General features: G+C 39.0%; 1 pseudogene; it reads right to left on the bottom strand.

Annotated features, from left to right (window-relative positions):
• Positions 1-18,233: 18,233 nt before the first annotated feature.
• LOC101080655 lies at positions 18,234-19,251 on the bottom strand (annotated as a pseudogene).
• Between the last annotated feature and the right edge of the window lie 6,678 nt (positions 19,252-25,929).

Below are 25,929 nucleotides of genomic sequence, written 5' to 3' on the forward strand. Positions count from 1 at the left end.
AGTAAATAATTTCAAAAGTAACCTTAGTGCAATTATTATTTAAATTAACTTCCTAAAAAACTCTAGTCTCTCACCTCTTTGGCCACACTCCTTACAGTATGATATTGCAGTTTTCATTAATTAGTATTTTATTAATCCAAAATTGCCAAAGCATGAATGAGTAAAAATTCTGAATCCTAAGGTTTAAGAAGGAAGTATAGCATTTAAATGTAGTTTAAATGTAGACTAAAGGAGCTGGGGGAGAAGAGGGGTGCTAGAATAAGTGATGTAGGGTATGACGGGTTTGGGGAGACTTGGGGTCTTAGTTCTAGCCAACTCCTCTGGGCCTCAGTTTCTTCCTCATGTGAGAATAAGGGACTAGGTTATCTCTAGATTCTCCTTCCTCTGTGATAAGGAGAGTAATTCTTGCTTTGCAAGTATGTTGGAAAACTGGAAGGTTTTGTTTTTTTTTTAATCCTTGTTTCAATTGATTTTTTTCAGTGAAGTAAGCATTTGTTAGATTTGATTACACTATTGTTTGCTTGATAAATCCATTTTAGATTTATGGAGAAATATTTCTGGGCCTTAACCCAACCTGACACATCAGACACCATAAAACCCACAGCCCACTACTATGAAATGCAAATAGCTACTGATGTTCAAAGCCATGCTCCAGGACACTCATCCCTGTCCATACCTCTGTCCTCTTTGAACACTGCCTGGCTCCATATTTATACTTGCTCTCTCTTTTATGGATTAGAGATAAGATACTGGCTATATTCTGACATTCTGGCCAGAGTCCTAGGAACACTAAAATCCTGCCCTGCCTTTCTACCTTTGCCACAGGGACCGAACAGAAACCACAGTACCTCCTTATTGCTAAGGAAGCACCAGTACTACTAAATTCAAGTCTCCTTTATGAAGCTCAGTTGAACTTTTTGGCTGAAAAAATGAGGAAGTAAGTAGGCAGCAAGCTTAAGATGGGCCTTGGATCCTCTATCTAAACAACAGTTTAGATTCAAAGGATAGACTCACAAAGATGGCTGGCTTGCCCAAGGAGGCCCTGCTTGGATCTGAGGAAAGGCTGATGATAGGCATTGGCCTTTGAAGCACAGTAATCCCACCAACCAGGAACAGGGCCCAATCAGATATACTATCTCAGGTTGGCAACTTCTTCTCTTTGATGGAGAAGCTCATAACACAGTGAACCAAAGGGCAGAATGTAAAAGGGAGTTCAAGAGTCCTTCCCCACACATTACCCAATGTTTGCATTTGAGCCTCCACTTTCCCGAATGGATTTTAACTGGCTCTTACCTCTGACTCTCAGAGCCTCCTTCCTGGTTCCACTTCTCACTAGCCCCTTGGTAGGTGCCCTGGTTGGGTCAACCCCATGCACTAAGGTTGTTTTAGCTTTTCATCGATCAGTCATGAGATACGTAACATAAGAGTGAATATTCCTTTGTGCCTAAGAACAGGATTTTAAGGGAGGTTTAATAGCTATATATGACTTTGGGAAAATTTAACCACAATTGAAAATTTGTGTATGCCGCTGTGTGAATGTATGTAAAGAGACTGAATATTTACTTTAAAAAAATGAGAGTATCACTTGACACAAATAAGAATACTATAGCAACTATAAAAGTTTCATGACTGAGAGAACAATTCTCATTTGTTTTCATGCCCTAGGATAAATCAGAACCAATTTATCTACATTCCAGGCAGGTCTGAATTTCTTCACCCTCTCTCCTCCTACTTAAAAGACACCCAACCTCAAGCCCATCAAACTCCAGACCATTTGGGTCTTTTAGAGTTATAATTTTGCTTCTTTATGTCTTTATTGCTCCTTTGATAGAGAAATTGAAAAAAAGAAAAAGATATGAAGGAGAACAACAAAAAGCTATAATTATGAAGATTCAATTTAATTTTAAAGCTTGTGGACAGAAAAGAAGAAGCCAGAAAAGAAGGAACCAAATTAATTTAGCAGGGAAGCATTGCATGAAATATTGTTGAAGTTTAATAACCATGCAAAGACAGATGATATGTGTGGAAAAATTAGTTGTAGGACCTCATAATAGTCTATTAATATTTCCTACAGGCGCAAAACCCTTTCCTGAATAATTGTGACAAAGTAATCTTTTGAAAAAGAGTGAGCTGAAAAAAAGAATCTTCAAAAGGAGACAGTGATGATGAAGGCGCTAGAAGGAGAAGGAGACTCTATGTCAGCCAGGGAATCTGAGGGTGTGTTTGCTATAACTCACCGTGGCCAGACAAGAGAGATAAAGCTCACGGATGAACAGAAGCCATGCGGAGGGCATACACACACAGGCACATCTGCACCATAAAGAGCTGGGAAAACAAATAGTGTGGTTCTTAGACATACCTGTCTTTTCATAAGTCTTTACTTAATATTCCTGCCCACAAGGTCAACATTATTGAGCTCCCAGTCAGGCAGATGACAAAAGTGAGATGCACAACAATGGATTGACTTGTTGCAGGGGCCCCCAGAAGATTCAGGCAGAGAGGGAAAAGGGAGGCCTTGCCTCAGGCAGTGTGACGGGCCTGGCAGCCTCCTCATGGCCCAGAGAAATGGAATCTCCTCTGGCTTTGTCTTTGTAAAATCAGAAGCAGGGTTCAGCCTGTGTAGCAAACTCTGAGCTCCCCAAAGCAAAACACCTGAATTCCTTTATTCTGATCTAACAGAAAGTGTAATTATTCTGTATACTCAAATTCCAGAGATTACTGTTCTAATTGGAATTCAGTAAATACTTGTTGACTGGATTGGAAAAGGAGAAAGGAGAAAAGGAAAGGGACTGATATTTAAATTAGTATTTAATTAAGTGTTTAAACTAATAGCTTATATTTGTTAATAACCTGGAATATTCCAATGCATTAAAATGCATTAATTTCTCTAATCCTCTAAACAAACTTGCAAAGCAGTTGATATCATGCCCATTTTACAGAACAAAAGAGGCTTCCAGCTTTTCATGCACCTGGTAACTGGTAGAACAGAAGTCAAACCAAACATACTGCCTCTAGAAGGTCTTTGTGTAAGGACTGGTGAGGTTTGCTCCCATCCCTTCTCTGCAGAACTTTCTCCTGCCCTTCACTAACTCACAGAGGCTACCTCTATTCCTGGAATCTTGGTCCCAGTTGTTAAATTTACCTCTGGCCAAGGAAATCGCTATTCCTGCCCTATTCCTGCCCTACTGAGCATACTCCTGCCTAATCCAGATTCTGCTGCATAGCTACTAATGATCACGGTTATCTAGGACAAGGGCCACCATGGTCATCAAGTTCATGCAAGTCTGTCTGTAGGACTGAGAACTCACTTTTTCCACAGTAACAAAATCATGGGACATCCAGGATATGAATACATGAGATGAAATAGTTGAATATCTGGCAGGAAGATTTTTGAAAGGCATAATGGATGGGGTTGGGGACCATTAGGTTATAGCTCCCATCTTTTAGATGGATACTTTGAGGGAACAAAACTGTTCTTCCAGGTTTCCATATGCAGGATAGGTTAATGTTCTATTCTGATTTAAACATACTAAACCAAAACATGCATGGCTGGGACAGTGTACACATATCAGGGCATTATTGGGGGGGTGGGGGCACACAGTGATAATGGCTCACATAGTATGGGACTGTGGAAGGTGTTTTACAAAATATGGATTTGTTTGATGTGATCATAGCCAGCACAAAATTTTAGTTTTCACTTCTTTTGCTCCCTATGATGGGCCACACCAAGATCCACCCTGACAAACTTGAGTGTTTCAGTAAGTTATTCTCAGTTCAAAACAGCAGAGAATGGTGGTCATCAGTACGAAGCTTGGAATAGAATAGGACTGTACTGGGGCACCTGGGTGGCACAGTCAGTTAAGCGTCCAACTTCAGCTCAGGTCATAATCTCACAGTTTGTGGGTTCGAGCCCCACATCGGGCTCTGTGCTGACTGCTCGGAGCCTGGAGCCTGCAGCCTGCTTCTGATTCTGTGTCTCCCCCTCTCTCTCTCTGCCCTCCCCTGCTCACATTCTGTCTCTCCCTCAAAAAAAAAATATTTAAAAAAATCAAATATAAAAACCATACTTGCAGTTCAAGAGTCACCAAAAGCTTCATTTGAGGCTCCTCTTCCCATCCCCCTCCTCTCAGAAATACTAAGGCCCTTGCTAAGAATATAGAAAACAAGGTGGGCCCCCATTTCAGAGGTGTTCCTACAAATCAAGAATCCACTGCTTTAGCTCAGGCAAAGACAATGAGCTCCCACTATGAATGAGGACTCCCAGAAGCCAGTTGAAATCCCCATGGTGTATGGGGGTGTAATAAAGCTTAAATCCTAGAAGCTTATGATAAAAGCTCAAGAATTTCTCCTTGTGATAAATTTCCCTATATTCTACTTCTTCATAAAAATTTTGGTCATACCGTATCACCATTGAGGAATAGCATATTTGACCAGACTGCTAGTTTCATTTACAGAATTCTATAGAATTCATTCATTCCACAAACACTGATTAAGCACCTGTATCCTGTGCCTGCTGAAGGTTAAAAAAAAATGAGTAATGCACAGTTTCTGGGTTTCAGGGTTATTTACCTGAGGAGCTAAGACTATATTCAGAAAATTAGACCTAAGTAACTAAGATTTTCCAACCCTAAAATTCTTTGTGACCTTATAATACTGTAGAACACACATTAACTTATAAATATAATAAACCTTCCGCTTTTCCTTATTTTTCATTCATTAGTCAATTGGAAAATCCATCAACATTTTTAATTTTTTAATTTTTGTAAAATTGAAGGCCAGATAGTTTGGCATCTGTATTTTACAGACCCCCTACCTAAGTCATAGGTACACAGCCTACCAATATCTCAAGACTCACAAATTTCTGAAGGCACATAAGCACTTAGACTGCTCACCTTGATGTGCTAAGTCGCAACCAAGCTGTCATAAACTGATGACACCACCTGGTGGTTGGAGCAGGGAATGGTAACTCTGCACAATTTTAATTCTCTCTCTTCCCTACTTCTCCCTCTTCTTACCCAATCTGGAGATTGTGCACATGCAGAATATACTCTTTTCTCTTTCACTGTTCCCTTGGGTTTTTTCGTTAGCTAGTTTGTTTACACATATTCTGATATAAAATATCAGGAAATATTTTTCACACATAGATACCAACATCTGCTTTAACAACATTCCTCATTCTGTTTCCCTATTGGAAAGACCTCCACCTCAATTCTTATCATCTTCTCCACTAATTTTCTCTTTCAATCTACTTTGACCTACATGAGATCCAGGAATCTTCCCCTTGTTATATAATTGTTTATATGAGACTGTTTCTGCTGATATATCTCTACCAAGAGAAAAGAAACCCAAGAGTTATCCCTCAGGTACAAATCAAAGGAAGTGCAGTACTTTAATACCTTAGCTACCTCTGTTCCTCCCACCAGGAAAGCCCTCCCTCTCCTCCTTTTTTACCTAAACCTTTTTGTTTTGCAGCTTGACCTCTTCTAGGAAGCTCTGCTTTCTCCAGACCCTCTACTTCTCTGACACCCTATGGTTAATCAATGCATTCATTTCCTAGGACTGCCTTGACAAATTACTAGAAACTTAGTGGCTTCAAACAAAAGTTTATTTTCTCACAATTCTGGAGGCCTTAAATCCAAACTCAAGGTGTTGGCAATCCATGCTCTTGCTTTTTCTTTTTTTCCTTTGCTCATTTGTTTGTTTCTTAAATTCCACATTAGTGAAATCATATGGTATTTGTCTTTCACTGACTGGCTTATTTCTCTTAGCGTTACACTCTCTAGTTCCAACCATGTCATTGCAAATAGCAAGATTTCATTCCTTTTTATGGCTGAATAATATTCCAGTGTGTGTGTGTGTGTGTGTGTGTGTGTGTGTGTGTGTGTGTGTACACCACCTATTCTTTATCCATTCTATTGATGTCTGTTGATGGGCACTTGGGCTGCTTCCATAATTTGGCTATTGTAAAAAAAAAATGTCTTATAAACATAGAGGTGCATGTATCCCTTTGAATTAGTGCTTTTGTATTTGGGGGGTAAATACTAGTGTGATTACCAGACCGTAGGGTAGTTCTATTTTTAATTTTTTGAGGAACATCCGTACTGTTTTCCATAGTGGCTGTACCAGTTTGCATTCCCACCAACAGTGCAAAAGGATTCCTTTTCTGCACATCTTCACCAATACTTGCTATTTCTTGTGTTGTTGATTTTAGCCATTCGGACAGATGTGAGGTAATATCACACTGTAGTTTTGACTTGGATTTCCCTGATGATGAGTGATGATGAGCATCTTTTCATGTGTCTGTTGGCCATCTGGATATGTTTTTTGGAGAAATGTCTATTCACATCCTCTGCCCATTTTTTAATTGGATTATTTACTTTTTGGTGTTAAGTTGTATACCTTCTTTATATATTTTGGATACTAACCCTTTCTCAGGTATGTCATTTGCAAATATCTTCTCCTGTTTCATAGGTTGCCCCTTAGTTTTGTTGATTTTTTCCTTTGCTGTGCAAAAGCTTTTTATTTTTATCTAGTCCCAATGGTTTATTTTTGCTTTTATCTTCCATGCCCCAGGAGACCTATCTAGAAAAATGTTGCTATGGCTGATGTCAGAGACATTATTGCCTTTGCTCTCTTCTAGGATTTTTATGGTTTCAGTTCTCACATTTAGGTCTTTAAACCACTTGGGGTTTATTTTTGTATATGGTGAAGCCATGCTCTCTCTGAAGGCTCTAGGAGGTAATCCTTTCTCTCTGCTTTCCCTATAATTCCTTGGCTTGTGGCAGTATAACTCCAGTCCCTGCCTGTGGATATTCACACGGCCTTACTCCTCTTTTCTGTGTCTCCCTGTCCTCTCCTTTCTCTTCTAAGGACACCTGTCCTTGGATTTAGAGCCCCCTATTATTTAGTATAATCTTATCTCAAATTTTGCCATCATTTCCTCTGCCAAGACCATTATTCCAAAAAAGGTCACATTCCAAAGTTCTGGTGTACTTGAATTTGGGGGAGTTCAACCCACTATAATCTTACACTGTTTGGTTTTATTCCTCAGTTGCCTTGTTTTCAAAATAAAATTGCCAAAAAGATATATTTTTAACCTACCATAGCAACTAAAGGAGAGCACACACTAATTTTAATAGAGATGGGATTTTGAGAAATTTCTCCTACACTTTAAGAAATATGCAGGGCTTTTTTTTAGTGCCTTCTCTATAGAATATTTAAATTGTTTTCTTATATATAATGAAATCCCTCTCCTTAAAATTCACCTTCATTACTTTGTCTGTTTTACCTCCTATAACTAGATGTTTCCCTCAATAGGTCCCCTACTTTTATACTTTTAGAATTTAAAATATTGTCCTTGTAATGAAGAAAACACCTTGAAATAACCCGTGTGCACCATCTCAGAAAATGTCAGTCCAAACTAGCCACTGTCACTGAGACCCAGAGACAACATCTTGGAGGATGTCCCACTTTCCATCCCCTGAGTCTATAATTCTCATTTATTTCATTACCACAACCCTCATCTCCATCTTAGTGACCCTCCTTATCCAATGCTTAATGGTAACGAAGACTAAGGCAATGCTATGATCCTTCTCTCTGGGACATAATATGTATTTTTAAACCGGAGCACTAAACTAGAATGTCACATCAGCTCTGCCCTTCTAACTCCCATTTGTCCTCCAAGACTCAGATCAAGTGTCCATCTATTCTGTAAATACTCTCTGATTCCTACAGATGGAAGTTATTTCCTTCTCTTCTGTGATCCTCTTTTATATGGATTTGTGCCCTAGCAGTCAATACAAACCCCTCACTGATAGGCCATTGTGTCCATTTCTGTCTTTTCCACCAGTCTCTAAGGTCCATGAATGCAAAGGTAGTATCTTATGCTCACTTGCACCGTTAATGTTTGCTGCACACAGAAGGGTTGAAAGTTGAAGCCTTGTCTCTAAGTATCTTTATATGTAACCCCCAAGCATATTAGTGATAGTAACTATTACTTATAGTTCATAGCGAAGTCATGGCTGAGCATGATCCTAAACAGACAATTGTCCCTGTGCATTGGAGGCTATGATAAGCTAAAGCAAATAATTATTTCTAAAACACATTTGAAAAGGCAAAAAAAGAAAAGAAATAACTAGAATGAACCAGTAAATATATAGACCCAAAAGTAAGAATAAGACCAATATAGACAGATTTTGTTTCAACCTGAAAGTTACCCCCCATCCCCCAGAAGCACTGTCCAAGTATGGAAAGATCTATCAAGTAGGATGACCCTGTGTTCCAATCACTGCTTGAACATTTAGTACCTGTGTGAACTTGAGCAATTACACTTAACATCCCTATGTCTCAATTTCTTCATCTGTAAAATGAGAATAATAACTACTTCACATAGCTGTTTTAAAGATTAAATGAGATACTGTCTATGCAATGACAAGCACAGTACCTGGTTGCTATAGACTAAATGCTTAAATCTTCCCCAAAATTCATGTGTTGAAATCCCAATACCCAATGTGATGGTATTTGGAAGTAAAGCTTTTGGGAGATGATTAGATCATAAGGGTGGATCTCTCATGAATTAAATTAGTGCCCTTATAAAAGAGACCTCAAGAACGCTCTCACCCCTTATGCCACATGAGGATAGAAGAATGTGGCTGTCTATGAACTAGGAAGTAATCTTTTACCAAACAATCAATCTGCTGGTGCCTTGATCTTGGACTTCCCAACCTCCAGAACTATGAGAAATAAATGCCTGTTGTTTAAGCACCCCAGTCTATGGTACTTCTGTTATAGTAGTCCAAATTGACTAAGATACTGGCTCTTAGTGGATGTTCAATAAATGGTAACCATGGATGTTTCATCAGTGATAAACCATAAGTAGGCTCCAGTTTTTCAAGGAGAATAGATAAAAACTTTGTCATCAGCACTGCTAGAAATATTTCGTTTTTATGAGGTAGTTTTGCCCTTAGTTGTATCAGAACTATTACTAGGGCATGGCACCAAATTTTCTTTTTTATGTAGCACATGGAAGATTTTGTTTTCAGGAATCTCTTTAGAATTCAAAGGTTCAACCATAAGTCAATGATAAAATCTTTAGGTCTTATGCATTCACAAGTTAGAATTATAGTCTAGAGTAACATCCCATCTGGCTACTCATTTCACTAAGATTAAGTGAGGATTTCACTAAGATTAACCAGTATCTTCTAGTCACTGGAGGAGATGTACCATGTTGGACACTGCTCTAAGAAGCCCACTATCTAGTTGAAGGGAAAAGAGAATGTACTGGTCTCACATTAAGTGCCTCAAAGTGTCTGTACCTGCCCTCCATGATTTTGTCTACCCAGAACACAACTTTTCTGCTTCTACTCTAAACTATGTGCTTCCAGTGGGAGCTGCTATCATTACAGATTTCACCTTTATGTCAGTTAGATTTTTTGTATAACATCTCAAAACTCAGAGGCTTAAAGCAACAACCATTTATGTAGCTCATGATTTTCTGGGTTGGCAGTTTGGTCTGGACGCATCTAATGGTTGTTCTGGTCTCAACTGGTCAAAATGATGGTACTCATGACTCACACTCAGCATCTCTGCACCTTGTGGTTAGCTGGTTGTCAGAGTAATAGGGATGACTGGGCCATATATCTCTCATTATCATGTAGGCTAGCCTAGACTTGTTCACATGCAAGTGGCAGGTCTCTGAGAGAGAAGGGAAATATGCATGGCACCTTGACACCTAGGCTTGGAATGGACACAGCATCACTTCTGCTGCATTCTGCTGACACCAAAGCAAGATACAAAGCCAGCCAAGATTTAATGGATGGGTTAATAGACTCCATCCCTTTATGGAAGGAGCTACAAAGTCACAGGGACAAGTGAAAGGTCATGACTACTTCTACAATCAACCACAACCTTCCTAGCTAAATTGGAGAGCATATGCCCAGGCTGAACCAATCATAATACCTCCCTTTCCCACTCCCAGCCTCATTTTCTTGGCCCAGGGATGGACATCTGATAACTGCCTTATTAATCAGATATTGTATGCAGGACTTTTACCTTTGGGGTCAGACAGCCCAAGTAAAGCTTGTCTCTTATGGGAAAAATAAGACACTAGAGCTATCAGCAGTGTGTTTGCCTATCCCACAAAGCCCACCTTTGATGTGGAAGAATCCCATCATCAAATGGAGAGAATTAACTCAACATTTACAGAGCAGCAGAGGCCAAAGTTAATTCAAATATGCCAATCTTCTGGTTGGATTCCTTGAGACCCACAAGCCCCCTGCTTTTTCCATAATTACATTGCCTTCTATTTAGTTGTCATTCTGAGCCAAACTAGGTTCTGCCAACCTGAGGCAGTATCTCAGAGGAGGCAAAGGCCATGTCCAACTGAGGGAAGACAAGGCCAGTCAAATGGAAAAGGAGGTAAGTGAGCCAGGGAGGTACAGATTTTGGACAGGTAGAGGTTCCTGGCAGAAAATTTCAGTACAGGGAATAACAATATTGGTTATTTACCAATATTTACCAATATTGGTTATCATTAACCAATGATAATATTGGTTATCATTGGTTATCATTTACTGATAACCATGTCTGAAGCACGTGAACTAATTTGCTGAGGATTTTAGAGGAAGAAGAGAAAAAAAGACTGGAAAAGCAGTTGGATCAGATTAAGACTCTGGAGGGTCTTAATGCTATAATAAGGAATTTAAACTTTTGGGCAGGGAATGTTATAGTCAAAGAAGAGTTTGGGGAAGATCAATCCAGAGTCAGCTGATATGATGGAGTTAAAGGACAGAAATAAAATACGGAGATAAAGCCTGGGACAAAGAGGCCTTGAACTAGGACTACAGAAGTGGGTATGGAACAAGAACATGCAAGAAGGAAGCAACGTCCAGGACCGGGACTTGGAAACAAATGGAATGTATTGACCCTGGATGATGAGATGAACAGCAGGAGAAGCTTACTAAAGGCTAGAAAGACAAGTATTTAATTGGAGACAAGGGATATTTATGATGGCAGAAAAAGTTACATGAGGCATTCAGCAGGTGCTTGGGGTCAGACAGGTGTTTTGTGAGTTCTCAGTTACCAAATACCAGTGGAGGGCCTTCTGTGTGTTCTAGTGTGGAGGGTCCCAGGACCACCACCTTGCATATAAATGTCTCAAGGACTTGAATTCTAAGGAGGATTGTTGAAACACCAGGAACAAAAGAGGTCTACAGGAAGGTGTCCCTTCTATCCTCGCAAGCTGGCAAGACATATGGGGAGGGGAATGGTTTTATTTCTACTAAGTGACTAAAAAAGTGAGTGAGGGCAAATCAGTCTTAGAGTAAACTCTAGGTTTCTACCCACAAACCTGGGCCCTCTCCCCTGGCCTGCATCTCCCTTTCCTTTTGCTTCCACCTTGCAATTAATTTATGGCTACTGTTTTCCACACAATAGGAAAAAATTCAACATGTGTATTTGACAAGTCAGGAGCCATATTCAAAATCACTATCAGAACACAGTTACAAAACTCTTTAATACCTCCAACCAGACCAATGCTAGCAGTGTGAAGGAAATCCTTTGGCGGGAATAGAAGAACATGATTCACTAAGATTTAAAGCCGAGCCCTGCCTCTTAGCAAGATTTATGTCAGCACTCCCAACTTGGAGAAGGAGCAGATTCCTGGAGCAACTGGATGCCAACTGAGAGATGTCTGCATGGGAGAGGCTGGGAGGCAGGTGGGGGGTACCAAAAGCCACACTGGCCAGGCAGAAATGGAATTCTTGGCTTTAATGTTCCTTTTGCCTGCCTATTTTCATCTTTATAGAACAGCCCCTTCCCTGTCCTTCCCAATTCCCCATTTTCTTTTCTTTTTTCCTTTCTTTAAATGCAGTCTAATCCCGAGTATGAACTGATGTAGTTTGTGTGTTAGGGGGAAAAAAATCTCTCTCTTTTTCTGCCTTTTTTTTTTCTTCTTCTTCCCCTGGCCCAGTTCATTATTTTTCTTTCTTGTCACTCAGTGTGATAGGTTGAACAGAAGTGCACAGATGAGCACTGAAAACGGTGTCACAAGGCCTTAATCTAGTCTTTAATGCCTGACTTCAGAGATGTCATTTATCTTCTAACTGCAGCAGGCATCCACCAACTTTATCTCTAATAATATATTGATGGATTAAAAGGGTCGGGCAGGAGACCGGGCTGGAAAAATTGCTTATTGACATCAAAATACAGTGCCCTCAACCTGATAAACATGGAGGGCTCGTGTATCTCCCAGAATAGTTGGCGTAGCTATAATTTTTTTTCTAACATGTTTCCCCCAGGTTCATGGGGTGGTCCAGTAAAATAAACAAATACTAAACATTATTTCTATGCTGACATGGCCAGGGAACACACAAGATATTTTAGGAACACATTTTTAATGTCAGATTTATAAATATACCCCCCTTATTTATGACACCTTATAGCATATACTACGACAACTTGAAACAGGCACCTATAGTCTTGGCAGCATTCAAATATTCTTCATGCAGTTTGCTGGAGCAAAAGCTCCCGCTAGTACCTGATTATGCTTTTGGACGGCCAGTAACGTAAGGCTATTTCAGCAGAGAGATGAGGCTAGTAATCTCAGAATGTAAATGAAGAGAGCCTTTGGAAAGGTTTCCTTTGTTTATTGTTCTCTTCATTTCATTGTTTGGTTGGCAGCTACATGTTTCAAATCAGGGTCCCCTTCCCACCCACCCCCATAGGCTATGCCTATGCAAGTGAATTTTAGAATAAACCAAAAAATAATTGTAACCTGCTAACTCCCACTTAGTGGGTAGTTCCTAAACAGGCTCTTTTCAAAATTACCTGTTGTTGAACTGAATTACGTCTAATTTTTTTTTTTTTTGACCTTAGAAATTAGTTTGCATGTAAAGATACTCTCCTGGGAATGTGTTGCTTTTTAATTTCATAAGTAGCAATGTTGTTGACTTTCACCTGATTTTCAAACGAAAGTGACTTCTTCAGTTCAACTTCCTTTGTCTGGAAAACAAGCTCTAAAAATACCTTCTAAGAGGAGGGAAGTGACCTTATTTTAGTATTTTTTTTATTACTTCATAATATCTTTTTAAGAGTACAAAGGTAATGTCATATAGGTTGTCTGGCAGACGTGCGTTTAAAGGAGATTTGCAGAAATGACACAGTATTCCAGCATTTTATAAATTTTGTAGGAAATGTTTTTATGTTTATGCTCCTGCTGATATGACAAGAGCACCTTATTTGGGATTGCCTGAGCCAGGATCCTGGATGTCAGTGTCTGAACCTAGAGGTCCTACAGAGGAAATTCTCCACAGCCCAAGAAGACCTGTGGCCAAGCTAACTGTTGTCTACTTGCTCCAGCTATACAAGGTACTGATCCTCTCTTGTAGCAGTTTCCCCAACTATAAAAGGGAAAGAACAATAGCATTTATTTCATGGAGTTGTATTAAATGTGTTCATATATACAAAGTGGTTACAGTAGTGTCTGATACATGGTGAACGTTCCATAAATCTCACCTATTACTGTTATCTTCCTCTTTAAAATTACTAGGTTTGTAATGACATCTCTTTCCTAAAGAAGGATGACCTGAGATATGGCCAGGAAAGGAAGGTATCCACTAAGAGTAAATGTTATGGAAGAGCATCAACAGTGAGGGGGGTGGAGGTTCTGAGGCCAAGAAGGATACTAAAATGAAACAACACAAAAGCTGGCAAAAATCCTAATTGTGTCTTTACCTATATGGTGGCAAAATTCTGATCACAAGATGAGAAGAGAAGATGAGCATTAATATGTACATTTTCAAAACAAAGCATCAGTGTCCCTTGACCACTTCTATCGATTTCCTGGCCAAAGAGGGTAATATATGAGGGTGGTAGTGACTGGCATTGTTGCATAAAACCCTGATACTAAAATGACGGTCTTTAAATTCACAGGTCCTGGAAGAGTTTGAGAAGAAAAACTGAATTTGGAAAGTAGAATGGAGCCCATCCCAAAATGACCTGTCAGTCTTCCTTTAATGCTCTAGAATAGACCCTGTATCTAAGAAATGTCTTCTATATTGAGAGCACTGCAATTAGCATGAGTTGTTTGGCTACATGGACAGAATTCAAAGTGCAGAATATAAAAGCTAAGAATCCAAAACTAATCACTTAAAGACTCCTCTACACAGAAACATTCAAAGGAAGATTAAGGATCAATGTGACTGAAGTACACAAGCTGAATCGGGAGTAAAAATAATAATACACACAATTTACAGGGCACTGACCGTATACCAGGATCAGGTCCAGGTCTGTCCTACTCCAAAGACATGCTCTCAATTCTAACATTTACATTCCAAACCACATTCAGGGTCTGACTGCAGGAAGCAAGGGCAAAACCGATTCCCAAGGTTCTGAGCTAGTGGGTTTTACTGGCAAGGAAAGAGGAAACTCTAAGTTTCACGTGCCTATGATTTGGCCTGATACACATGAAGATGATCCCTGAGCAGATGGTCCCCAACCTTAGGAACTCTAGAGATTTACTCCTTCCTCCTCTGTCTTCAGTTGTCTTCTGGGGATAAAGAAATCAATTCTTAGTGCTGTCATCAAATGGAGTCAACTGAAGGTAAGAGAATAGAGGGCCCATGACCCAGAAACCCTATTAAAATATTAAAGGGTCCATCCAGACTCCCATGATTCACTGTATTCACAGAAGACAGATTTCCTTCTTACAACTTCTGTTTAAATTTCTCTTCTTGATATTTCTAAGTTCAACAATCACACTCTTGTCCAACAAATTAATCTGTATGACTTGCTTTATAATCAGTGAAAAACAACAAAGAGAAGAGAAATATAAGTCCCAGCTCATTCCGATGTGGGTTTTGTTCATTGTCCAAAAAGAAGCCAACCTTGAGAGTTATGGGCCAGGTGCCAAGTGTTTCTACATCAATTTCACGTCTAACCTCACCACAACTCTGTAAAATAGGTATTATGAGGAAACAGACTCAAAAAGGGTGGGTGACTTGCCCAAGGTCATGCAACAAATAAACAGCAACATCAAGATTCAAACCCAAGCCTCTCTGTTCATCAAGTCTGACAGTCCTAGCCACTTGTCATTTGGCATGGTATTGCAACATTTTGGATGTGTATCTATACTTGGGGATGTAATAAAACCATAGCAGAGAACACATCATCTTTCTTAATCTCTGTTTATAGAAAGAGGCACAAAGAATATGGGGGTAATATCAAGGTAGTATCAAGGTTCAAGGGTAACTCTATGCCTTTGCTTATGACCTCTTTTAAAACTCAGTTCTCATTCCGGAATTTTCCTTGAATATACAATGTTTCTTTCTCTTAATTCACATATACTGCCCAGGGACTCCTGATGATGCTAGAATTTTATTGTGATATCCAGATGGTCCTGTCACCATTTTCAGATGCTTCCAAGGACTCAGCTCTCCCTGTAACTAGAGGTGCCACTTTCTTTTGCGTGCTCAGCGGTGTCACTGATGATAGCTCAATTATCAGAGGGTATAAATCACTCTGGAAAAATCGATCTCTTCCTACCTGATTGCACAAGTGTCCCCTTCATTGAAGCACAAAGCACATGTGAGGGCTGGTCATGAGGAGCATCAGGATAGTGGCCGCAGCTGCAAAGGAAGATTCAGTCAGTGCAGAAAGAGGGTGGTGACGGGGTATCTGGATACAGAGAAGGAAGTTGGCAACAAATGCTGGATGGACTAAAGCAGATTCACTTTTAGTATAAAGTATCACATCAAACATCAAGAAGCTGTATGTCAAATGTCATACAGCCTAATGAGGCTAAAAGGTCAGTGCTGAGATTAACAGGGCAAACAAAATGAATAAAAAATAGTAAAGACCAGGGGTGCATGGGTGGCTCAGTCTGTTAAGCATCTGGGTATTCACCCAAATAAAAAAACAAACAAGAAAATGAGTCTACTTACCCTAATGCAGTAGTAGTAAAACTACTCATCAAAGAAAGAAACTAAAGATTCTGGAGAGGAACAGAAATGCAAAGCATAGCTGTAAGTTCTCCAGAACACTCTCTGGGGCCCCTTACCCTCTGTAGGAGAGCAGCTGGTGGTGACTCATCATGTTTCCACACTCAGCTTCTGTCCTGGGAGGTCTATCCCACAGTCTCTTGCCACTATAATCTCCTCATCCAGTGACCTTCCCTCTCAGGTGCCAACTGGCAAAATATTTAATCAAGACTACTCTCCACAATGTCTACTTGATCCAAGTGAATCTCACCCACCAAATAGCAGAGAGGGCTGCTGGCTCCTTTCTGGAGTCCCCATGCTGTTCCACCCTCCCATCTTTCTCAGGTTTCCTCACCTGCTGCTCACATAGACACAGAGGCACACCACCAAGTCTGCTACCCAACTGGGGAATGAGATGCCAATGAGATGTTTGGTGCTTCCCCCTAACACTTGGGTTTTGGGGGCAGAGGAGACCTCTCCAGCACAATGATGGCTTATCATGGTTCCCATGATTTCTTCTTCTCCTTCATGTTCTGATTATATAGTTAAGCTCCTGGGTATTTGTGTAGATAGAAGATCCAGTGAGGCTATCCTTGATAAGCCCCAGTTACTAGGAGGTTCTCTAGAATGTGAGGTACTTGATGTCTCCTTTCCCTCAGTTTTTTACCCTTTAGTGGTCATTTCAGAGGAAGCACAAATCCCAGTGAACACCCTGTTACACACACAATTACTTTGCACTATAAAACAACTTAGTAAAAACATGCATGCAACTTTTTAAAAATGTGAACAGGAATACATATTTAAGTAAATTACTAAAACTGCTAAAATGAGAGACTATAAGAAATAAATATATATGAAAGAGAAATTAAGAGACATGGAAAATAGACTGAGGAAGTACAATTGATAAGAGCATGAGAAGGAAAAGGTGGTGGGGTAAAGGAGTTGGAGTCGAAGGAACATAATAGAAAAGAAAATGGCTAAGAACTTTTTGCAGAATTAATTAAAGAGAAGACTCTTCTGATTTGGGTACCAAAATGAAGGGATGCTTGGGTGGCTCAGTCAGTTAAGCATCTGACTCTTGATTTCAGCTCAGGTCATGATCTCACCTTTAGTGACTTCGAGCCCTGAGCCAGTTGTCAGCATGGAGTCTGCTTGGGATTCTCTCTCTCTTCCCCCCTCTTTGCCCCTTCCCGCCAATAAATAAACTTTTCAAGTACCAAAATGAAAACCAAACATGGTAAATTAAAATATATCCATGCCAAGCACATCTTAGTGAAACTGTAGATAATCTGGAACTAAAAGAGTATCTTAAAGGAACCAAAAAGAAAAGTTAAATTATGTATAAAGAAATAGTTCTAGGTCTTAATAGCAACTGCTCATTAGCAACAATAGAGGCCAATCAAGTACTATCTTCAGTGTGCTAAAAGTAAGTAACTATTAACTTAAAATTCTTTTCCCAGAAACACTATTACATAAAGGCAAAAAATATATTTTCAAACAAATAAAGTGAGAGAATTTACCATTCCTAGTTTCTTGCTACAAGAATCACTAAAGAATATTCCTAAATAAAGATGTACTGACAAAAACAAAAGATATATGCTCAAAGCCACCCTGACAAAAATAATAAAAATATGTATGTATAAGGTTCTTAACTGAAATATTATTTGGAAGAGAAAAGACCAGAAACAACCCAAATGCCTATCAATAGAAACTGGTTGAATTAACTATGGGGTACTATGCGGTCAAAAAGGGAATAGGGAATATCTTAATATACTATTATGAAGAAATCTTCAAGATATATTATTAAGTAAAAAAAAAAGCAAGATGAGAAGTATTTACAGTGACTTCTGTTTATTTAAGAAGAGGGATATAAATATGTGTTTGCTGATATTAAAAAATCATAAATCATTTAAAAAATTGTTACCTATAGAAGAGGGAAGAGCATTGGTTAGAGGATAAGGATAGACCCTGGACTCCTTTGAATATGACCTGTTTTGTAGATTTACTCTTAGAACCATGTAAATATTTTACATAATTATAAGACAAAATTAAATAAAGCAATCCCCAAGAATCATAACTTTTCAGCATAACAACTTAAAGGAGTTATTCCATGTAACTTTACAATATAGTAATTTGACTATATATCCCTAAAGGGATATAACCTAACAACAAAAATGAGGGAAAAATATATGGTCTTTAGTAAACATGTTGCTAGTAATAATGTCAATATTGTTTTATTTTTATTTTGAAATGGATCAGTTATTTAATTAGGTCCTTTGTAAGAAATTTAGAACACTCCCATTTGTGCGGATGAACTCCACCTGTGAGAGAAAACAGAGTGGAGGTAGCCCTGAAGCTGAGGAACAGCTTTGATTTTTGGTAGCATTTACAAGTCCACAGCTTTCTGATCAATCTTGCTCTGCTCTATAATCTCATATTTCTCTTTCTCCATGTCAAAGACTTCACCTTCCTGGTGGCTGGGTTCATATAGCTTCTTCTTCTTGAAGTAAGCATCAATGAGATGTCTTGGGATTTTCATGTTGCTTATAACAGTTTTGGTGGAGGTGGCAATCACAAGTTTCTGGTGTGTTCTATGCAAAGAACTTGATTGAGGGCCAGAGATGCAGTCACAAGTGGCAAGCCACTGCTCAGCTGTTTCAGGAAAACTACCCTCTTATTTCTGTGGTGCCCAGTGAGGATGACCAAAATGGTCCCAGGAGTGATGGTAGCTCACAGTTTTCTCACATGCTGATTGAAAGGTTTTTTGCCATGGCTCAACAGCTTTCGAGGCACATTTTCAGTAGGATAATACCTAGGCATTATACAAAGTTTAACCCGTCAGGTACCAGCATTCTTGTCACCACCATCTGGTTTTGTGATAGTAGCAAGAACCTTCTCCTACTTTTTGTATTCAACCCTAGATTTAGCTGCTGAATACTTCCTCTGGTACACTGCCCTTCTGGAATACATAGTCAATTGGGAACATCTGCCACTTCCTCTAACTAGGACAGGGTTTCGGCTGCAGTGGGGCTTCCCCTTCTTTGGCATTTTAGCCTTAAGGTTACCCTTCTTAACTCTGCCACCAGCATCAGCCTTCTTGGCTTCAGGTTCTTCTCCTTAGTATCTGGTTCTCAGCTTTTTCACCCACCATCTGACAAGATGGGGAAGACTCAATATTGTTAATATGAGACAGTTATATAGTATTATAAGATAAATAAAATGAGTGCTTATTCCACTATGGTTAAAAACTAAGGCTTTCAAAGGCGACTGGATGACTCAGTTAAGTATCTGACTCTTGATCTTGTCTCAGGCTATTATCTCATGGTTCATGAGATTGAGCCCCATGTAGGGCTCTGCATGGGATTCTCTCTCTCCCTCTCTCTGCCCCTCCCCTGCTCATGTTCTTTCTTTCTCTCTCAAAATGAATAAACTTTTAAAAAAAAAGACTAAAAAAAAAACAAAACAAACTAAGGCTTTCAGTATTGTTTAAAGAAAACACAAATGTAAGATGAAATAAAAACTCTGGAGGCTTAAAAGTTCCAAATTTGAATAAGAAAGATGCATATGAACTTAGAGTATATTCCATCTTTAAAAGTAACTCTAGCATTGAAAGGGCCTCAGAATAATGATGAGTAGCAATGAACACCACTAGCACTCAGATTATGTTTTCTAAAGGTCATTTCCCACGTGAAGGAACCAAGTCTCCTTCAAGAAATTGTTGATTCTAGGTCTGGGGCAGAATATGTCCAAGATGAGTTAAAGTATTTTGTCAACCAGTCAGCAAGGAAACTATCTCAATTTATCAGGATTATGCCAAAGAACCTCAGGAGCCAAACCAAAAAGACTCCCACTAGCCAAAATCGGGACAAGTTGAGCATGCAGATAGTAACTCCAATAGGTTAAATTTTTTTTTTTAACGTTTATTTATTTTTGGGACAGAGAGAGACAGAGCATGAACGGGGGAGGGGCAGAGAGAGGGGGAGACACAGAATCGGAAACGGGCTCCAGGCTCGGAGCCATCGGCCCAGAGCCTGACACGGGGCTCGAACTCCCAGACCGCGAGATCGTGACCTGGCTGAAGTCGGACGCTTAACCGACTGCGCCACCCAGGCGCCCCTCCAATAGGTTAAATGTATCAAATATGTTTATTCACATGTGATTTTTATTCATAATAAAACTAAAACCAAACACAACAAAACTCTACAACTCAAACTCCTTGGAGGATGCTAAGGAGTCAACTGATTATTTTGAAGAAAAAAAAAAAGAAGAAGAAAGAAAAAAGAAAACATTTAAGCAAGTTTTCTGCATAACCTGTACCTCTGGGTAACACAATGGTCGATAGTGGGAAGTGTCTTTTTATAGACATTCCAGCTAAAGAACAAAGAGGAAATGATAGAATTAACCTATCAAGTTTTGCAACCTCTCATGAACCGATGGATCTGAAATATAGTCATCTAAACCACTGACCAGAAATTATGTGCCTCCTGATCAAAGAACATACCACAACCTATAAAGTAATCTTTCTAAAAATAACCATTTTTTTAAGGAGCCTGAATTTGAACAAGCCTCTAGATTTAAACACTAGTTTGCAGGAAAATCAGAGATCTGAGGACGGGAAACTGTGGGATAAAGGACCCCTTTCTTCAACGGAAAAATATATCCTGTCCTATCATAAAAACAACTAAGTTTTAGGTGGTAGAAAAACAGGCCCTACTTCACTTCCACATGTTTAGCTACTTCTTTATGTTTTGATTCCATGTTTGAGTGATGAAGTTATCTGAGGTTGGGAATCAAAGAGAAAATAGCAAAGATTTCTATTTGCTAATGGTATTTCTTTTTTCTTTTCTTTTCAAAAAAATTTTTTTTAACGTTTTTTTTTTTTTTTGAAACAGAGAAAGACAGAGCATGAAGGGGGGAGGGTCAGAGAGAGGGAGACACAGAATCTCAAACAGGCTCCAGACTCTGAGCTGTCAGCACAGAGCCTGACGCAGGGCTCGAACTCACGGGCTGCGAGATCATGACCTGATCTGAAGTCGGCCACTCAACCGACTGAGCCACCCAGGTGCCCCTTGCTAATGGTATTTCACTATGGTGATAGTAAGAGAGACATTCATTCATCAAACATTTATTTTTTTTTCTTTTTTTTTTTAATTTTTTTTTTAACGTTTATTTATTTTTGAGACAGAGAGAGACACAGCATGAATGGGGGAGGGTCAGAGAGAGAGGGAGACACAGAATCTGAAACAGGCTCCAGGCTCTGAGCTGTCAGCACAGAGCCCGATGTGGGGCTTGAACTCACAAACCACAAGATCATGACCTGAGCCGAAGTCGGACGCTTAACCGACTGAGCCACCCAGGCGCCCCTCATCAAACATTTATTGAAAGCATATTATGCACCTGGCACCAGGCTTCCTAACATGGTGATACCAGTTCCCGTCCTCCCTGGTGGGGACGATGGGCAAGAAACCACACAGGTACAGCACAGAAAGGTTACCACAGTGCTATGTGCAGACCACTGGAGGTAAAAGAGTAGATTTTTGGCAGTACAAGGATGATTACTTTGTACTTTAAATTTTCATAAATGCCCTTTTTACTTAAGATATTTAGTTATGCATTTATTTTACTATGTGAAAAAATGCACAGCTAGCACCTTTCATGGACAATACTCTGTGTGATAAAGCTAAAGAGGGTATTTAAATTCAAAACAAAAGTGTGCCATTTAAAAAAAAATTTTTTTTAACGTTTACTTTTTGAGAGAGAGAAAGACAGAGCATGAGCAGGGGCGGGGCAGAGAGACAGCAAGACACAGAATCTGAAGCAGGCTCCAGGCTTGTGCTGAGCTGTCAGCACAGAGTCCAAGGTGGGGCTCAAACTCATGAGCGGTGGGTGAGATCATGACCTGAGCCAAAGTCAGAAGCTCAACCGACTGAGCCACCCAAGTGCCCCAAAAGTGTGCCAATTCAAAGAAAAATAGTAGTAGAGGTGTTAGGCATTTGGGGAAAAAATATTGTGATGGTACTACTCAAATCACTGAAGTTTGGGAAATAAGGTAGATCAATGTGGGTAAATCAAAACAGATGCCATTTTACATAGGTCGGATGGAACTGGCCAGGGGGATTCAAAGGGTTTCAAGAAAAAAGGAGACTTAAGGATGAGAAGTTGTGCTGAAAAATAGTACATTTATTAGGACCTCTCGTGTAGAATGGTTGAATCTTAGGTTTAGGTGGAACCTTAGGAATCATCTGTTATATTGTTTTAACTAATTTTAAAATAGTACTTCTTTATAGTGTGACATTCCATGAGTGCATTAGTTAATCTAAACCCTTGGTAGTGAGTTTATGACTGAAGTGGTCTTCAAAAAAAAAAAAAAAAAAAAAAAGATTGCTGGGGACCTCAAAGAGCTTTTGTTTGTGCAGGTTTACATCTATTGGTATTTACCATGTTGGAAATAAAAACTCAGAATTTTTTTAAATACTTATTAAAGCATTAAAATAATAAATCCATTATATTATAACATAAACAACATATTTCTAAAAAGAAAAAAAACAAGAATATGGGGAATCTATAGATTGAAAGACTTAGAAGGTAAATTTTACCTCAAAAAAATAAAATCCTCAGGGCACCTGCGTGGCTTAGTTCAGCACCTGACTTCGGCTCAGGTCAGGATCTCGTGGTTCATGGGTTCAAGCCCCGCATCGGGCTCTGTGCTGACAGTTCAAGAGCCTGGAGCCTGCTTCAGATTCTGTGTATCCCTCTCTCTCTGCCCCTGCCCCACTCATGCCCCCCCAAATATAAACATTAAAAAATTTTTTAAATAAAAATCCTGAGAAAGAAAATTTAAAAACAAATAAACCAATAGCAATTCATGAACCTTATTTAGATTCAAGTTAAACACTATAAAAAGAATTATATGACAATTAAAAAATATAATCACTGCCTACACAGCTGATATCAAATTCTTTTTACATGTTTAGATGAGATCATGGTTTTGTATAGCTGTATTCAAAATGGCTTTTTATCTTTTTAGAGAGACATAATGAAACAGCACAAGTAAAATAATATGGGATTTGTTTCAAAAAAATCTGATTGGGAGCAGAAGTATAGATGACACTATGCATTAAATATGAATGGTGAGTACATCAGGTTCATTATTCTATTCCCTCTACATTTGTAATTTAAAAAAAAATTTCATCATATGGGCGCCTGGGTGGCTCAGTTGGTTAAGTGTCCAACTCTTGATTTCAGCTCAGGTCATGATCTCATGGTTTATGGGTTCGAGCCCCACGTTGGGCTCTGTGCCGATAGTGCAAAGACTGCTTTGGATTCTCTCTCTTCCTCTCTGCCCCTCCCCTGCTCACTCATGCATGTGCACACACACATTCTCTATCTCAAATAAAGTTAAAAAAAAAAAACTTTTATTGTGAAAAATATTAAGTTTAATGTAGATCGTCAGATGCTTCACTTCCTTGCCACTTTCTATCAAATGAAGAAGTGTCTATATTGCTTGCTTTGATAATCTAACAGGTGATGAGAGGCAAAGATTTTATTGACAATTCCCCTGTTGCACAAACTATAAAATTGCATCTGGGGGAAAATTATCTTGAAGCTCCAACTGGGAATGGACATATATAAGTACTCTACCAACAGAAACCTGAACACTACTTCCTTCTATTCATTGTTCTGGGAGGATGAACAACCTAGAACCATGAGCAGTTCTTGAACAATGGCCAAAAAGGAACATTCAGAGGCCAAGACAGCCAAAGTAATAACTCACTGCATTATATCCTTTTCTATTAAATCTAGTACACATTCTCTTCCTATGAGGGAAAAAAAAATTACTTCGTATTTTTTATTGCTTTTCTCAATTAGTCATATAATATTGAAAACTTTATCAAGAATGGCAAATGGAAGTCACCGCACAGCCAAGTAAGAACTTAAGCATTGTGGATCGGAATGGGGGCGTTCCCATCAGACTGGCAGGGTTTGTATTTCCTCTAACATAATGTATCTACTACATGGTATCTACCTTATAGGGTTGAGGGATTATAATTTGTATACCTAATAGGTATACCTTATAATTTGGGGGGATTAAATTAGTTAATATCTGTAAAGCTCTTAGAAAACGGTACTTGGGGGGCACCTGGGTGGCTCAGTCAGTTAAGCGTCCGACTTCGGCTCAGGTCATGATCTCGCGGCCCGTGAGTTCGAGCCCCGCATCGGGCTCTGTGCTGACAGCTCAGAGCCTGGAGCCTGTTTCAGATTCTGTGTCTCCCTCTCTCTGGCCCTCCCCCGTTCATGCTCTGTCTCTCTCTCTCTCTCAAAAATAAATAAACGTTATTTAAAAAAAAAAAAAATTAAAAAAAAAGAAGAAGAAAACGGTACTTGGAACACAGCATGTATTCAATATAGATTTTTTTTAAATACATAAAACATCCAGATGACTATTTGGTTTAGGGTCTAAATACAGGTGACCCTTAAACAACATGGTTTTGAACTTGTGGATCCACTTATATGTGGCTTATTTGCAGTAAATACAGTACAGTACTGTGTATGTATTTTCCCATGATTTTCTTAACATTTTCTTTTCTCTAGCTTATTTTAAGAATACAGTATGTAATATGTATACAAAATATGTGTTAATCAACTGTTCATGTTATTGGTAAGGCTTCTAGTCAACAGTAGGCTGTCACTGATTAAGTTTGGAGGGAGTCAAAATTTTATGTGGATTTTTGACTACATGGGAGATCAGTGCCCCTAACCCTCATGTTATTCAAGGGTCAACTGTAATGGAATATTTTGCATTCTAGCCTAGAGGTTCTTGACTGTGGGAGATTTTCCCCCTAGGGGACATCTGGCCATGTCTGAAGGTTTTGTTTTGTTTTGTTTAGGACTAAGGAGAGTAGTGCTGCTGTCATCTTGGGAGTAGAGCCCAAGGATACTAGTAAACATCCTACAATGCACAGGACAACTCCCCTCCCCCAAACAATTACCCAGAACAAAATGTCAATAGTGCCAAAGTTGAGAAATCTCATTCTATGCCCATTCACCTTAGGAAAACAAATTCTGGAGAAGTTAAGTAAATGTCTTTTCATGTCAGTTTTACATTAATTGCTTTGATGATTTCTCTATCACTGGAAACATAAATCAGGCATTTGTAACAGATCCATTTTACATAAACACTAGAACATATAGTAAATATCCATATTAGCATATTTTATTCTTAAAAACAGAATAAAAATATGGTGCAGAAGAGTGGTTAAGGAGATTAGTTCCACAGTCAATTTGGATTCAATTTAAACACACTGAATCTCAGCTCTGCTATCTACTAGCTATGCAACCTTAAACTAGTTATTTAGTTGAGACTTGGGTCTCTACTTGTTAAACAGGATGAAATAATAGTTTCTAACTTGTAGAGTTATTATGAGTATTAAATGAAATAATCCATGTAAACCACTCAATACTATGTCTAGCAAGAAGTAAATGCTCAAAAAAAAAATATTATCAACATAGAACTTTAAATGCTGGTTAAGAAAAAACAGATCCTTGGCTTGTAAAAAAAAATTGTATATACTCAATACTACTGAATCATACACTTAGAAATTATTAAGATTATGCATTTTATATTAATTATTGGAAATGCTTCCACTGTGGCTGGAAGCCTTCCAAATAGAAGATCACTTACTTATGATTCTCTGGGGGCTTTTTTACTATTGTTTAATTTTCTATTTATTGATTATTACCATATCTTCATGGGTAAGTTTGAAAATCCACCATCTGGCCAAACCCTGATTGACCAGTAAGGCATTTACCAATTCAACTCCACTTCACACCATTTTTTCAACTCCCTTTGCAGCTGGCTTAAAACACACACATACACACACACACACACACACACACACACACACACACAAGGTAAGAAGTAAAAATCTTGATTTCTGAGTCTGTAATGACAGAA

This window comes from Felis catus, chromosome C2 (assembly GCF_018350175.1).
Source record: "Felis catus isolate Fca126 chromosome C2, F.catus_Fca126_mat1.0, whole genome shotgun sequence".
In the NCBI taxonomy this organism is placed as follows: Eukaryota; Metazoa; Chordata; class Mammalia; order Carnivora; family Felidae; genus Felis; species Felis catus.